Here is a 14,135-nt window from a genome sequence, read left to right as displayed (position 1 = left end):
GAGCTGACAGCAGCCCATTTTGCCAGGGCTCCTCCCACACCCCAAGCCCCCACAGTTTTATTTCTCAATTAAATCATGAATCAACTCGTTCGCTTGAGAGCATTGCATTTCCTAAATGTTGCCTGGTAATTTTGACCTCGTAGGAAGTTGCCATGGGGAAGAGGATGATGTCATTCGCAGGAAAAGCACAGAATTTACACATACAACAGGAACAGAGCTATTTATAAAAGAGCCTACTTCTCCATTCCCCCCCCCTCCCCGCCCTGAATCCCTGCACCTCTTTCAGTGCGGGTGTCAGGGGGGAACGGGCAGGCAGAGGTTCTTGACAGCCATGTCTCAGAAATGAACTTTGCTAACCTGTCAAGAAATGCTCCAAGTCCCTGAAACGCTGTCAGGTTTCAGGCATAATTCATTGCATACAGCTGGCTTTTTAGCTCTTCCGCTCAGAGGTGATTTCCAGCGAATCCCTAAATAGAGGTCAGGTGGTAACTTGGCATACAGACACCAGCAGAGCATTCAGAATTACTTATTTATTTGCCACCAGTTAAATCTGTGCTCCTTGGGAGTGGTATTCTCAAGGTGAAGTCCAGAGACCTTGGGTGCTTCAAGACCGTTGCTGTTTTCAGATGGGATTCAATCACATTTGGGCAAATTTATGTTGCCCGGTTAAAGCTGATTTGGAGGTCCTGTACTACCAAGATCAAACCTATCCATTCTGAAGGAAATCAGCCCTGAGTGCTCACTGGAAGGACAGATTGTGAAGCTGAGGCTCCAATACTTTGGCCACCCCATAAGAAGAGAAGACTCCTGGAAAAGACCCTGATGTTGGGAAAGATGGAGGGCACAGGGAGAAGGGGACGACAGAGGACGAGATGGATGGATAGTGTTCTTGAAGCTACCAGCATGAGTTTGACCAAACTGCGGGAGGCAGTGGAAGACAGGAGTGCCTGGCGTGCTCTGGTCCATGGGGTCACGAAGAGTCGGACACGACTAAACAACAAGTACAACCAAGGCACTTCCCTAAAACTTCAGGGGGTTTTGATAAGGAAAGGGATGGGCAATGGAACATGTCAGACAATACATGCCTGACTATACAATTCAACTCCAGGTGAAGTGGCCAGGAAAAATTCCGACTGAGACAAACAAGAGCTTCTCCTAGTTGCTGATTACTGTTTACAATAAAGGGCTTCCTCTCATGGATAGATCGCATAATGCATTTCCTGAACATCCTGAATGATATGTTGCCAGGAGTAGTAAAGCCAAACAATATTGTTTCTATAGAGTACTTACATTATGATGGTTACTCGGTACGAGCAATGATCACCTTTCAAGATCAAAATTTGGCCAAACTTATCCACAGATCAAAGGGACACGGGTGGCGCTGTGGGTTAAACCACAGAGCCTAGGACTTGCCGATCAGAAGGTTGGCAATTCGAATCTCCGCAATGGGGTGAGCTCCCATTGCTCGGTCCCTGCTCCTGCCAACCTAGCAGTTCAAAAGCACGAAGTGCAAGTAGATAAATAGGTACCGCTCCGGCGGGAAGGTAAACAGCGTTTCCGTGCGCTGCTCTGGTTTTCCAGAAGCGGCTTAGTCATGCTGGCCACATGACCCAGAAGCTGTACACCGGCTCCCTCGGCCAATAAAGCGAGATGAGCGCCACAACCCCAGAGTCGGCCACAACTGGACCTAATGATCAGGGGTCCCTTTACCCTTTACCTTTTTATCCACAGATCAAGACATCTATTCTTAAAGGAAAGGATAGCAATATATAAGAGGACCAGGAAAAATCCAAAAAGGAGAACCGACCGCAAAAGGTCTGGTCTGATCATCATAAACTAAGGCCACTAAGGCCTCTTCTGTCGACATTCCTCTTGGTTTTGAGTGTACTGGAGCAAAGGCAGCAGTAGAAGAAGCAGGGGGGCCTGATGTTGAATCTCTCCTGGGTTGTTGCCAAGCCCTCCCAGACCTTAATGTTTTGTCAGCAGTTGACTGGTCTGTTTTTCCCTTTCCATTTGCCATAGCACTTAAAATATTCAAGGTCAGTCCCAGAGTCTCACAGTTTTTTATCTTGCAGCTGGAAATTCCCCTAGCCCAGCTCTTGTAAAGCAACCAGTTTCAAAGGCTTCCACTAGGGGAAAACAGTTTCTATTTATAGTAGTCAATAATGTCCTTTTTTGAACACAATTCAAACACTCCAAAGTTAGTTTCAATTTTCAGTTACTTCTACTCCTTTTTAAAAGCAGCCGGAGACAGTAGAAACAATGTATTTCTCTTATTTAGCTAGCTGTCAATGAACGTTCTAAACGCTGTCAATGAACATTCCACAAGATGTCAGTCCTGCTAGCAGCCCGTTTCCAGGGTCAGAGCAGCGGTATTTTAGCTCTCTTCACTCTCTCCCACAGGCATACTCAGTCCGCAACTCCCCCCCCTTCTCCTGCCTCCAAGGGGGGGTTTAATGTTCTTTGCCGATGGAAATTTAGTCTTTTACAAAAGGCTTTCCAAGACTCCAGCTTGCAGCCTCATTGCCTCAGTCTATTTACAAAAGGGGAAGGCGGACTTCCTGTATTTGAACCTCCCCATTACTATGCCAAATTAAACGTTTAAAAATCCAATTCTTCCGCTTCAGCTCTACTGACGGGTAATTACTTTAAAGTCAAATTGTCCACAGGAAAAGGTCAGCGCTCTCCGGCAACAGCTATGCGGCTTCGCTCCGTGGAAGAAGCAGACGATTCGAAGCACCGCGCCGCTCACCCCACGTCGCTCCGGACCCCCGAAACCGGGTTTCCCCGCGAGTAGGGGAGGCGCAAAAGGTGCCCGCCGAATCCCACGTTCACAGGCTTCTCCCGCCTGTGATTTTTTGCGAGTCTCCGCCTTCGCCGTGGCGGCCAGACCCAGATTCCCACGGAGCAAATTCCTCCCGATCAGAGGAATTCCGCCATTACCGGAGGCACCTCCCCGGAAGTTATAAACAAGAGACCCCAAAATGTTAAAAAGGCTGTGTGAACTGTTGGCAGAACTCTGTATAAGCATCTTAAATCTTGATTTTCAACTCTCGGAGAAGGTGTACCTTCTATTGTCATGCCTCTTTAAAATCCACCACGCCAGTTATGGCCAGAGATATTAGCTGCAAGAACAGGAACAAATCACTCACTTTCATAATCTTCCTGGTTTAAGGTGTTTTGCTGACACTTGCTTTCAATGACTGAAAACATTGTTCAAACGTTATCTGCCTATTTCACAGGAAAATCCTCTGTAAATATATTAGAAACACGTTACGGCTTATTGCACAAGATGTACTTGAAAAATGGCTTGTGACATTTTGCTGGGTGTCCAATGTTAATCTGTTTTAAGCTATCCTCATATAGCCTAGTCCTTGCTGTACTTGCATTTATTTAGCAAATTTCATAACCTGGCCTTCAGTTCTTAAGAACTCCGGGGGGACTCGACAAGAAAACAAATGAAATCAAATACAAAAGCAGCAAAGGCAATGCAATAAAACTGAAACAGTGAAGTAACAAAATCACATTAAAAGCAAATTCCATAAGTTTGGACAAATGAAAAGGTCTTTGCCTGATGCCGTAAAGACTTTTAAGACTTAATGCTAGGCAACCTAACCTGGGGAGATAATTTAAGATGGGGCGGACATGTCCAAAAAGACCCTGTCCCTAGACACCATTCTCTTACCTCAACACAGCCCCCTATCCTTGCAGGAAGATAGGGAGGGGGTCTGAAATATCTTTCCTCCCAACTCCAAAAACCTCCAAAGATTCACATGCCTTCTGCATCAGGGAATATTCTGGTGCTAGCTAGTTGGTAAGAGTTAGGAGTTTGAAGGGGACTATCCTAACAAAGATTTAGAACTTTGCTATGCTGTGCCTCCACAGCTGGAAGAAGAAATAAAAGAAGAGTTTGGATTTGATATCCCGCTTTATCACTACCCTAAGGAGTCTCAAAGCGATTAACAATCTCCTTTTCCTTCCTCCCCCACAACAAAAACACTCTGTGAGGTGAGTGGGGCTGAGAGACTTCAAGAAGTGTGACTAGCCCAAGGTCACCCAGCAGCTGCATGTGGAGGAGTGGGGAAGCGAACCCGGTTCACCAGATTACGAGTCTACCGCTCTTAACCACTACACCACACTGGCTCTCTGGAGGCGCCAATGTTTCTGAACACCAGTTGCTAGAAACCACAGGAGGGGAGAGTGCCCTTGGCTCACATCCTCCTTGTGGGTTTTTCACAGGCATCTGGTTGGATACTGTGAGAACAAGATGGTGGACTAGATGGGCCGCTGGCCTGATGTGTCAGGCTCTTCTTAGGATGAGATTACACTGCGGCAGTGCACCCATGCGCTTTCCTTGTGGGCGCATATACAGAACAATAGAGCACTTGCCCACAAACAGGTAAGTGCATAGAAAATTAGTTTAATGTGTGAAAAATGTAATGCTGAGTCCAAAGAGAAAATGTAGACAATTCTTGCTTGTGGACTTTGTATTTCAGCCAGTATGAACTTTCTTATAACCCACCAAGGTGATAGGTCACTCATACACTTGCAGTTTTAGTGCCACAGCACAACCACAGAAAAAGCCAAACTGATAATTTGCCCTGCACTCACAATGGAATGATAGCAAATAATACCAGATGTAGATAAATTAGTTCCCCAGTCCCCTTGCTGATTAACCATCTATATGCATAATTTCAATTTAACATATTCAAAGTGATAAGCACCCAGAAATATTCTTCAGCCTGCAACTGCCCAAGCAGAAAAAGATGACTTCCTCTCTGACCTTCTGAATCTCACCTCAGTGACTCCACCTGCTACAGGACGGATCCATTTAGTTCATGAACCTGATTTATTGCTTCAGGTCCCGTCTCATAGCATTTACAAGCCTACAAAAAGAAAATCCACAGAGCCATGAAAGTGACAGCACTAATGTACATACCTTAGGCATTCAGAGTATTTTCCTCACTTCTGATTTAACTCTTCCTGCTTCTGAGAGGCCCAAGGGTGACTCCAGTTTATCTGTTTGTTTGTTTTGCATTTATATCCCACCTTTTTCTCCAAAGAGCTCAAGGTGGCGTAGGTGGTTCTCTCCCTCATTTAATCCCCACAAGAACCCTGTGAGGTAGGTTAGGCAGCGACTGGCCCAAGGTCGCCCAGTGAGCTTCATGGCCGAGTGAGGATTTGAATCCTGGTCTTTGAGGTCCTGCAGTTTGAAAGCACGTCAAAATGCAAGTAGGTAAATAGGGGAAGGTAAACAGCGTTTCCATGCACTGCTCTGGTTCGCCAGAAGCGGCTTAGTCATTCTGGCCACATGACCTAGAAGCTGTACGCCAGCTTCCTCAGCCAGTAAAGCGAGATGAGCGCCACAACCTCAGAGTCGTCCGCGACTTGACCTAACCTTTACCAACAATCTACTGCACCACAGAGACTCTCACTGGGTAATAAGGGAAAATCTTCCCGACACCCCAGATGCTCCCCAAGTGCTTGGGGAATTAAGAAATAATTCATTTTAAGAAAGTTTTAGAAGCTGAACTGAAAGGTGAAATGAGAGCAGGGCCTTTGAAATGGCCTACTAATAGTCAGCACCTAGACATCAGACTGAGGAGGTAGACCGGTCACATGATGCCCACAAAGGTGAGGTGCACAATATACATCTGGTTCAGTTACTCTATTTATTTATAAGTTTGTGTAGGTAAAGATAAAGGGACCCCTGACCATTAGGTCCAATCGTGACCGACTCTGGGGTTGCGGCGCTCATCTCGCTTTATTGGCCAAGGCAGCCAGCATACAGCTTCCGGGTCATGTGGCCAGCATGACTAAGCCACTTCTGGCGAACCAGAGCAGCGCATGGAAACGCTTCCCGCCAGAGCGGTACCTATTTATCTACTTGCACTTTTGACGTGCTTTCGAACTGCTAGGTTGGCAGGAGCAGGGACTGAGCAACGGGAGCTCATCCCGTCGCGGGGATTCGAACCACCGACCTTCTGATCGGCAAGTCCTAGGCTCTGTGGTTTAACCCACAGCGCCACCTGCGTCCCTTATGCATAGGCACCTATAAATTAACTTATAACTTATAAATTATAAATTGTGCCTTTTGCATAGGCACCTATAAATTAACACAGCTCTTTTGTCCTTTGCAGGGATGTGACACACTTCCTCTTTTCCTTTTTTTTTTTTTTTTTTGGTGATGCAGAAGTGGCCAGCCTCCTCCAGTCCAATCTTGGCACAAGGCATTCAGCACTTGGCAAAGGATGCTCAAGGGCGAGAGGGAAGGCGGATAGGCAGGAGTCCTTCCACAGAGCAGCATTTTCTAGCCACTGTTGTCAGTGCAGCCTGCTGTGAGACTGTGTTCTGTACCCTGCACTGTTCCACTCTCCTCAGTACTCACTGCCTAGGGCTAAATGATAGCCTAACTTTCAATAATGAACAACCTAGGTTAGGTAACTGGCTGAAAAAACAACAGCGCTGAACCTACTGAAAGCGTTAGTCCGTGCAGGCACCATTGGGGAATTTCCCCACCACGGCAGCATGCAGCACTGCACATCAAACATGAGAATTTCGCCAAAGGCTATTCTGGAATATTTATTATTAGGGAAATCAGATACAAGACTAGAGACAGATATAGAAATGTCAGGCTTTTTTACACAAGCAAGGACAGAGAAACCTTGTCGGGAGCTGTTTTTTTTAAGAAAAGATTTATAATTTGTGAGAGTTCGGCCATTAATAAAGAATTTTGAGAATTTCCACACATACTGGTGAGCATAAATTTAATTGTTTTAATTATGCTTATTAATGTTTAAGGCTACTTAAACTGTAAAATAACTATAAACAGATAGTGGTGAAATGTCTGCTTCCAGGCAGTATAATCCAGGACTTGTTTACTCTAAAATGTATGACTCATCTCCACTTAAAAAAAGAGCCAATAGTTGCTGCATGGGAGCCACACAGTCTCAAATGGGCCAATCTTCCTTTGAGGAAAGTTGTGCAGATACAGTGGTACCTCAGGTTAAGAACTTAATTTATTCTGAAGGTCCGTTCTTAACCTGAAACGGTTCTTAACCTGAGGTACCACTTTAGCTAATGGGGCCTCCCGCTGCCGACGCGCGATTTCTGTTCTCATCCTGAAGCAAAGTTCTTAACCCGAGGTACTATTTCTGGGTTAGCGGAGTCTGTAACCTGTATAAATTAACAAGTTGACAAAAGTTAAATGATATTTATTAAAATTAATATTGTTAGTGAAAAAGTTACAAGCCTTTGGCAGTTGTATATCTGAACACTGTGTTTGAATCAGTAGTACTTATTATTGGGGGCAGGGCTTCTGGCCCTCCAGATGTTGTTGGACCCTAACTACCATTGTTCCTGACCATTGGCCATGCTGTCAGGGCATGATGGGAACAAGAGTCCAATCACATCTGGAGAACTACAGGTTCCCCGCCCCAGACTTATGTACATGCCATAGGACTGCAGCTAAGGATTACAGTCCAGCAATTATGTCATATGGCTGTCTTGCTACAGTTCCATGAATTGACACTGTATACAGCTGAATAGCTTCCTCCGGGTGCCTAGCCAGTATTTCTCTTCTCCAGGGTGACTGTGACAAGCCAATGTTTGGAAATGTAGGTACCCTAGTTATGCTTACCGGCAAACTGAGATTGGCAGCATTGTGTGTAAGAGAGAGACCCATTATGTGTGTCAGCTGAGTGAGCCAAACACAAAGCTTTTGTGCAAGACTGGCTGCAGTACTATGCAAGAGATGCAGGTAAGGATACCATTTTGTTGTTTGTGTTGTAGCAGTCACACACACACACACACACACACACACACACCATTCCACATTCAGAATTTTGTTCATGAACCACCAGTCAGAAGAGCACCTCTTACTGAAGTGACACCTCAGGCTGTCACACTAACACCTTTGATGGATAGGCAGAACTTGGAAAGCCTGCAGGCCCATTAATAAACCTGTTTTCTTTAGCTACCTTCTGTAGTAAGGAATCTAATTCCCAAAATCTGATCAGCCTAATTTGCATGTTTGCTCATTAGGTGTAAGGACTGGTTCAGCTGCAGGTCAGCCCAGAGTCTCAGAGATGAGCATTAATAAAGTTAATTCTTTATTCAAGGAAACAGAATACAAACAGGGAAAGCTACAGCAGTTTCCATAACTGACAATCTATGCCTCCCACTTCCCTCTATTCCTCCTCTTCCTCAGCCGGATGTTTTCCAGGCAGCCTTAAACTCCATTGGGGAGGAGCTCCCTGTGCTCTTTGTTCTGCTACATGCAAGGCTCTCTGTGCCCCAGGAGTCAAGGGAGGAGAGGAGTTTAATACATTAGGAACAGCAGGCTGCTGTGAAGTTGCTGCAGCCTCTGCCCCCTCTTCCTCCTCAGCTGCCTGTCCTGCGTCTGCCCTGCTTTCTGCCTCTGGTTCCTTTCTCTCTCTGAATCCTGTTGCTTGATCAGCATCCAAGCATTCTGCTCCTGCCTGCTTCATCCTCTGACCTGTCTTCAATGTCCCACCACCACTGCCTTGGCTCTGATCCTTCCTCCTCTGAGGCTTCCCTAATGTGTTCTCCAGCTGGAGCCTCCCACCACTCCTCATCATCTAGCCAGTCCCTGACATCATGCAAACCACGCAGTGGGTCGGGAAGGGGTTATTTCCCATGATTTGCATAATATGCAAATGAGCAGTGTATGGCATCTTTGGGCAGCTGCTAGGGCCTCAATATTCTGGCAGGGCCCATTGTTGATGCCTTACTTGGCCTCATCTTGACTTTTTTCCCCCCTGGCCCAACATTCCACAAGCGCAAGGCAGCTGGATGTAGCCACCCTTTTAATTTTGCACAATGCTTCTGGCCTAACGGGGAAGTAGCAGGGCTGTTGAAGCCAGCCACCCAAGACTGCTTGGAATGCTTCCTAAGGAAGAGACTGCAGCATGTTTGCTCCTCCCTGGGATTTATAGGTTAGGGTGGTGTGGCAGCTCAACTAAAGTTTGGCTTAGTGTATTTATCCCAGTCCAGGAACATGAGTAATCTCCTTGATCGCAATCTGTAAACAAACCTTGGTCACAGATCATGGTTAATGAGAGACCTTCATCGTGATCCCAGGTCTGGACGACACACTAAGCCAAACTTGGTTTACCTGACACACTGCACTGAACTAAAAAGTCAGGGAAGGAGCGAAGTAGCTGCGATCTTCACCTAGGGGGCCAGCATGCTCCTGCTAGGGCTAAACCATGGTTTGCAAACAGAATGAATAACTGGTCTTTGTTTAGCATCAATAGCAGGTTTCCTCTTGGGACAAAGAGCAGCCACTAGCAGCTCAAGACTGTCAGGAGGGACAAAGGGTTAAAAACCCTTCTCGCCCTCCCCCAACAGGTACATCTCCCTCTTGTGGTTGCCTTCAGCTGATTAACATTCTGTATCCTTTTAAATACGTTGAGGGGGGTTATTGTTTTGTCCTTGTACTTGTCTTCTATTATGTATCTTGTATTTTTATGCCGTGAACTGCCCTAGGCTCTTTGGTGGTATACAAATTTAATTAATAATAAGAAATCGTACAGAAAAAGCAAGCAGCCAACTGCTGATCAGGCAATTAAAACCATGTCTAGTCTGAGCCTGACATTGCTTTTCTTAATCTCACAACTGTCTAATAACAAAAAGAAAAAACCTACACCCTTCAGTACTATTAACAAATGCTAGTCTGATATTGATGTAGTCTGCATAGAGGTGTTACTTTACAGTCTTTTATAGATCAGATCAGAGGCATACCTAGCTGCTTGGGTGCCCGGTGTGGCTCACGTGTCCGGCAGCTGGGGGCGGGTCGTGCTGCCCATGGGGGGGGCATGGCAAGCCAAGGCAGGGCGCGCTGCATGGAGCCTCTCCACAGCCGCCCCCTCAGCTGTAGGGCAGCTGAGGCGGTGGGCAGACACAAGCCCCGTGCTGCTTGAAAAAGCAGTGCCGAGCTTGCAGGCAGTCTGCCCACCACCTCCCCCTCAGGAGAGACACATGGCTCAGGTATGCTGTAGACCCTGTGGTGTGGCACCCAGTGTCCCCCACCTCACCTAGATGCCAGTGGTGAAGGGAGGTGCGGTGGGTGCGGGAGTTATTTTTTTTAAAAAAAAGTGTCGTGAGCCCAATTTTTATTTATTTATTTTAAAAACACATAATTTTGCCATTTTGTGTCCCCCCCTCAGTGATAACACCCGGGGCAACCCACACCCACCACACCCCTCTTCCTACACCACTGGATCAGATATAGATCATTTCACTATACTGAGAATCATAATCTTACAGTCAAAATAAAAAAATGCCTTCCAGTAGCACCTTAAAGACCAACTAAGTTAGTTCTTGGTATGAGCTTTTGTGTGCATGCACACTTCTTCAGATACACAGTTGGTCTTTAAGGTGCTACTGGAAGGCATTTTTTTATTTTGACTATGGCAGACCAACACGGCTACCTATCTGTAACAATAATCTTACAGATCACACTCAGACAGGTTCTTAAGGTTTCCCACCTTCAGTTGTTACTTTTATCATCTTTTAATCTGAGCGTTTATTCACCAATTCATTCCTTTCACATCAAAGTATGTACTGTTATAATCTTGTGGGTGTTGCCTACAGTATGAACACAAAAGGAAAGCTAGTTGTGGTTGCTGTCATTTCACTGGGTGAACTCACACAGGGGTGTGGAGGGCCTAGGAACCCAGACAGAGCAAAAGCAACAGAGCAGGCTGGCCTCCGGGACCTCAACTGTAGCTCATGATTCCAGCAAAACTGAAGATACACCTCCATACATGCAAGAGTTTGTCACAGGTGATACCAACACAGAGACAGACCTTATCTGCACCTTATGTAACACACTCCGCTCTGCAATACAGCAGGTGCCAATGACTGTTTGTTTCTGGCATCTATTAGAAAGCGTTCTTTGCCCAGGTGTTTCCCAGTCATTGCTGCCAGGTGTGACTTCCTTTGGGGGTGTAGTGACATTTTGCTGCAGTGATACCTCTTTTACTGGTTTTATGTTTACTGTTGCTTTTTTCCGTAAATCACTTTAGTTTTGAGTTAAACAGAAGTCTCAAAGTAGGCAGATAAATAAAAGTCCAGCAAGCTGCATTTGCTGGACCAAACCATACTGCATGTGGGAGACTGAATGTTCAACTGCTTCTTTCTCTTCTCTTCTCTTCTCTTCTCTTCTCTTCTCTTCTCTTCTCTTCTCTTCTCTTCTCTTCTCTTCTCTTTTCAAAGCTCTACCATCAGATGGCTCCCTGTTAAGGAAGAGTCAGCTGAGTTGCATTCTGCCATTATAATGAGAAAATGGGTTCACAGTGGAAATCAGTTTTATGGCTTATAGTTAGAAAATGGTTCAGTGGACTTATGTGATACAGTGGTATCTCTGGTTACGAACGCTTCTGGTTACGAATGCTTCTGGTTACAAGCTTTGCTAGCCTGGAAGCAGCTGCTTCTGGTTGCGAACTTTGCCCCAAGATGCAAACGGAAATCCTGCACCAGAGGCGCATGCGCAGCGGGAGGCCCCATTAGCAAAAGCATGCCTCAGGATAGGAATGGTTTCAGCTTAAGAACAGACCTCTGGAATGAATTAAGTTTGTAACCAGAAGTACTACTGTACTTTGCTCTATAGCCGAGCTAAGTATGAGGATCATTCATGCTGAATTTTGGGTAGAACAGATAAGAAATGACTTATTCTGAACAAGCTGATGGAGTTGAGCTAGGGAGATGTCTAGCATGTGCTGTTAGCCACAACTTGTGTAACATGGCTGTAATTTTTATTTTTAAAGCATTTTTGTGGCCAGTGTTATTCAGACAGATCAGGTGTCAGCCTTGAAATTTCTACAATTTAGGTAAACCAAGACAGTCCACCGAGTGAAAGGAGACAAGAAGAAACCACAGACAAATAAAATTAATAGTTTAAGGGGTACACAGAGAATATCCCTCTGTGAGGTGAACAGCAGCTGGATTTGTTTAAACAACATATGAAGGTGCATGAGAATATTCACGGTGGGGTGAGGAGAGTCTTACAGCACACTCTTAGCCATATCTACTCAGAAGTTAGTCCTATTGAATTCAATGAGGCATCCTTCCAGTTAATTGCAGCCTTAGAGGGCGCCTGTGTTTAATAATAATTTTATTATTTAAAACCCTGCCCATCTGGCTGAGTTTCCCCAGCTACTCTGGGTGGCTTACAATGTATCTAAAAAACATAATAAAACCATCAATCCTTAAAAACTTCCCTAAACAGGGGTGCCTTCAGATGTCTTATTAAAGTCAGATAGTTGTTTAATAATAAGCTAGTTAGTTGCTGAATTTCCTTTCTCCTGCAACTTTTAAGGCTAGTCTTGCCATTTGACCTGCTTGGCCTTCTCCTCCTGTGCCTTTAATGACCGCACAATGTGCAGTGGCTGGGGTGATTATAGGGCATGGGAACCAACATGAGCACCTGCTCATGTTACCCAATGAACTGGCTGTTATAAGCAGTAAAGCAGCAGCCCACAAAAGTTTGCCAGCCCATTAAGGGCACAGGAGTCTAGTTAGGGAAAAAGCTGGCAACCTTTGTTTCTAACCTTATTTCACTTAATTAGTCACCTAATGGGTATAAATTGATTGTGGATTGCTAAGTGGTATGTAATTTCTTCCTTTATTTGCTTATAATAAATATGTAAAAAGCTCTACAGCCAGAGACACCCAGGAAAGTGTCCAGTAGCAAGCTCTTTTTAGACTAAAGTGTTTAAAGGAATATCAGATATTCTTAAGGAACCTTTTCAGTTTCCTCCATGAGTAGTATTCCTTTATTTGAGGATACAAATGATGGCATTAAATCTAAGGACTTGTTGACCTTTTATTTGGTAGATGCACAAAAATGGAAAATGCTGTCCAATCTTCATGTTTCTTCTTGGTTACGTAACGCTTGGAACACCGCATTTCTAGAAAAGAACTTGGCATATTAGAGCTATAAATGTAATAGCAAAACTGGACACCTTCCAAATACCTTGATGGAATTTTGTTTCCTATGTCAGTGCAGAACAATTACAGCAAATTACAAATGGACAAATTACACCTGTCGCCTTGTATGCATGGACAAGGCGATACTGTGAAAATCCTGGCATCACCTTCTGTCCTTATTTGATATGTACTGGATCTCCTTTCTTGCTATTTTACATTATGTATTCTACTTCCTTTACTCTTATATTGAGATTTCTGTTATTTTTACTAGATTTTCCAAAAATGTTACTTGAAAAACAACTCTCAGTCGCAGCAATTAAAAGAAGACAGTCCTTGCTTACAGGCTTGTAAACTAAAAGATATAATGCATAAGGGGGGGAAGGACAGTGAGGAAAGAGTGAAAAAAGCAAACAAAGAAACCAATTTTTAAAGTTAATTGTAGCTGGCATCAGCATATGTCTGTCTCAAGATGCAATGAATTGCGTTTCTAGTGGTGAAGTCAAACCACTGTGTTAGCAGCACTGATGTGATCTTCCTTTGAGTGCAAGCCTGGGCAGTGTGTGGAGGTCCTGGGCTGGTTAACTTGTTGTCTGTGGAATGTAATTTATTAAATTTGTATACTGTCCTTCAGCTGTAGCTCTTGGGCAGTTCACAACATAAAAATACAAGACCATTGACTTAGTGTTGTGTTAATCAGGCCACTGAAGCAAAAGCATATATAATGGGGACTGGAATTAATGCTCTCTGCAGACTGAAAATCATTTTTACCTATGCAGAATAGCAGTCATAGGGAGCCCACTGCTCCTGCTGTAGCCCAGCCCACCCCCAGTGCTATTTGCTTTAGGGGAGAGTTCCCATTTAGCACCAATATGGGTTTTCTTCCCACTGTAAACAGTAACTACAGGAGCAGAGGTTACACCCCCCCAGTTGCTATTTACTTAAATAAAAACCCAACCTCACCATTAATTATGTAAACAATTATTATATATAGTTTTAACTTAAGTACTGATATTTCAGTTCTTGAATTTTGTTACAGCTCAAACACACTTTTAGTTGCTTTGCCTACTCAAAATAAACTGGCAAAGCAAATTGTTGCAAGAGCCACCAGCAGCATAACATTTCATCCCATTGTAAGTCACCCCCCAAAAAATAAAAGCTCAGCAACCAGGTGACAAATTCTG

The sequence above is a fragment of the Podarcis liolepis genome (assembly GCF_965112155.1).
Source record: "Podarcis liolepis genome assembly, chromosome: 1".
NCBI lineage: Eukaryota > Metazoa > Chordata > Lepidosauria > Squamata > Lacertidae > Podarcis > Podarcis liolepis.
This window is presented reverse-complemented; position numbering follows the sequence as displayed.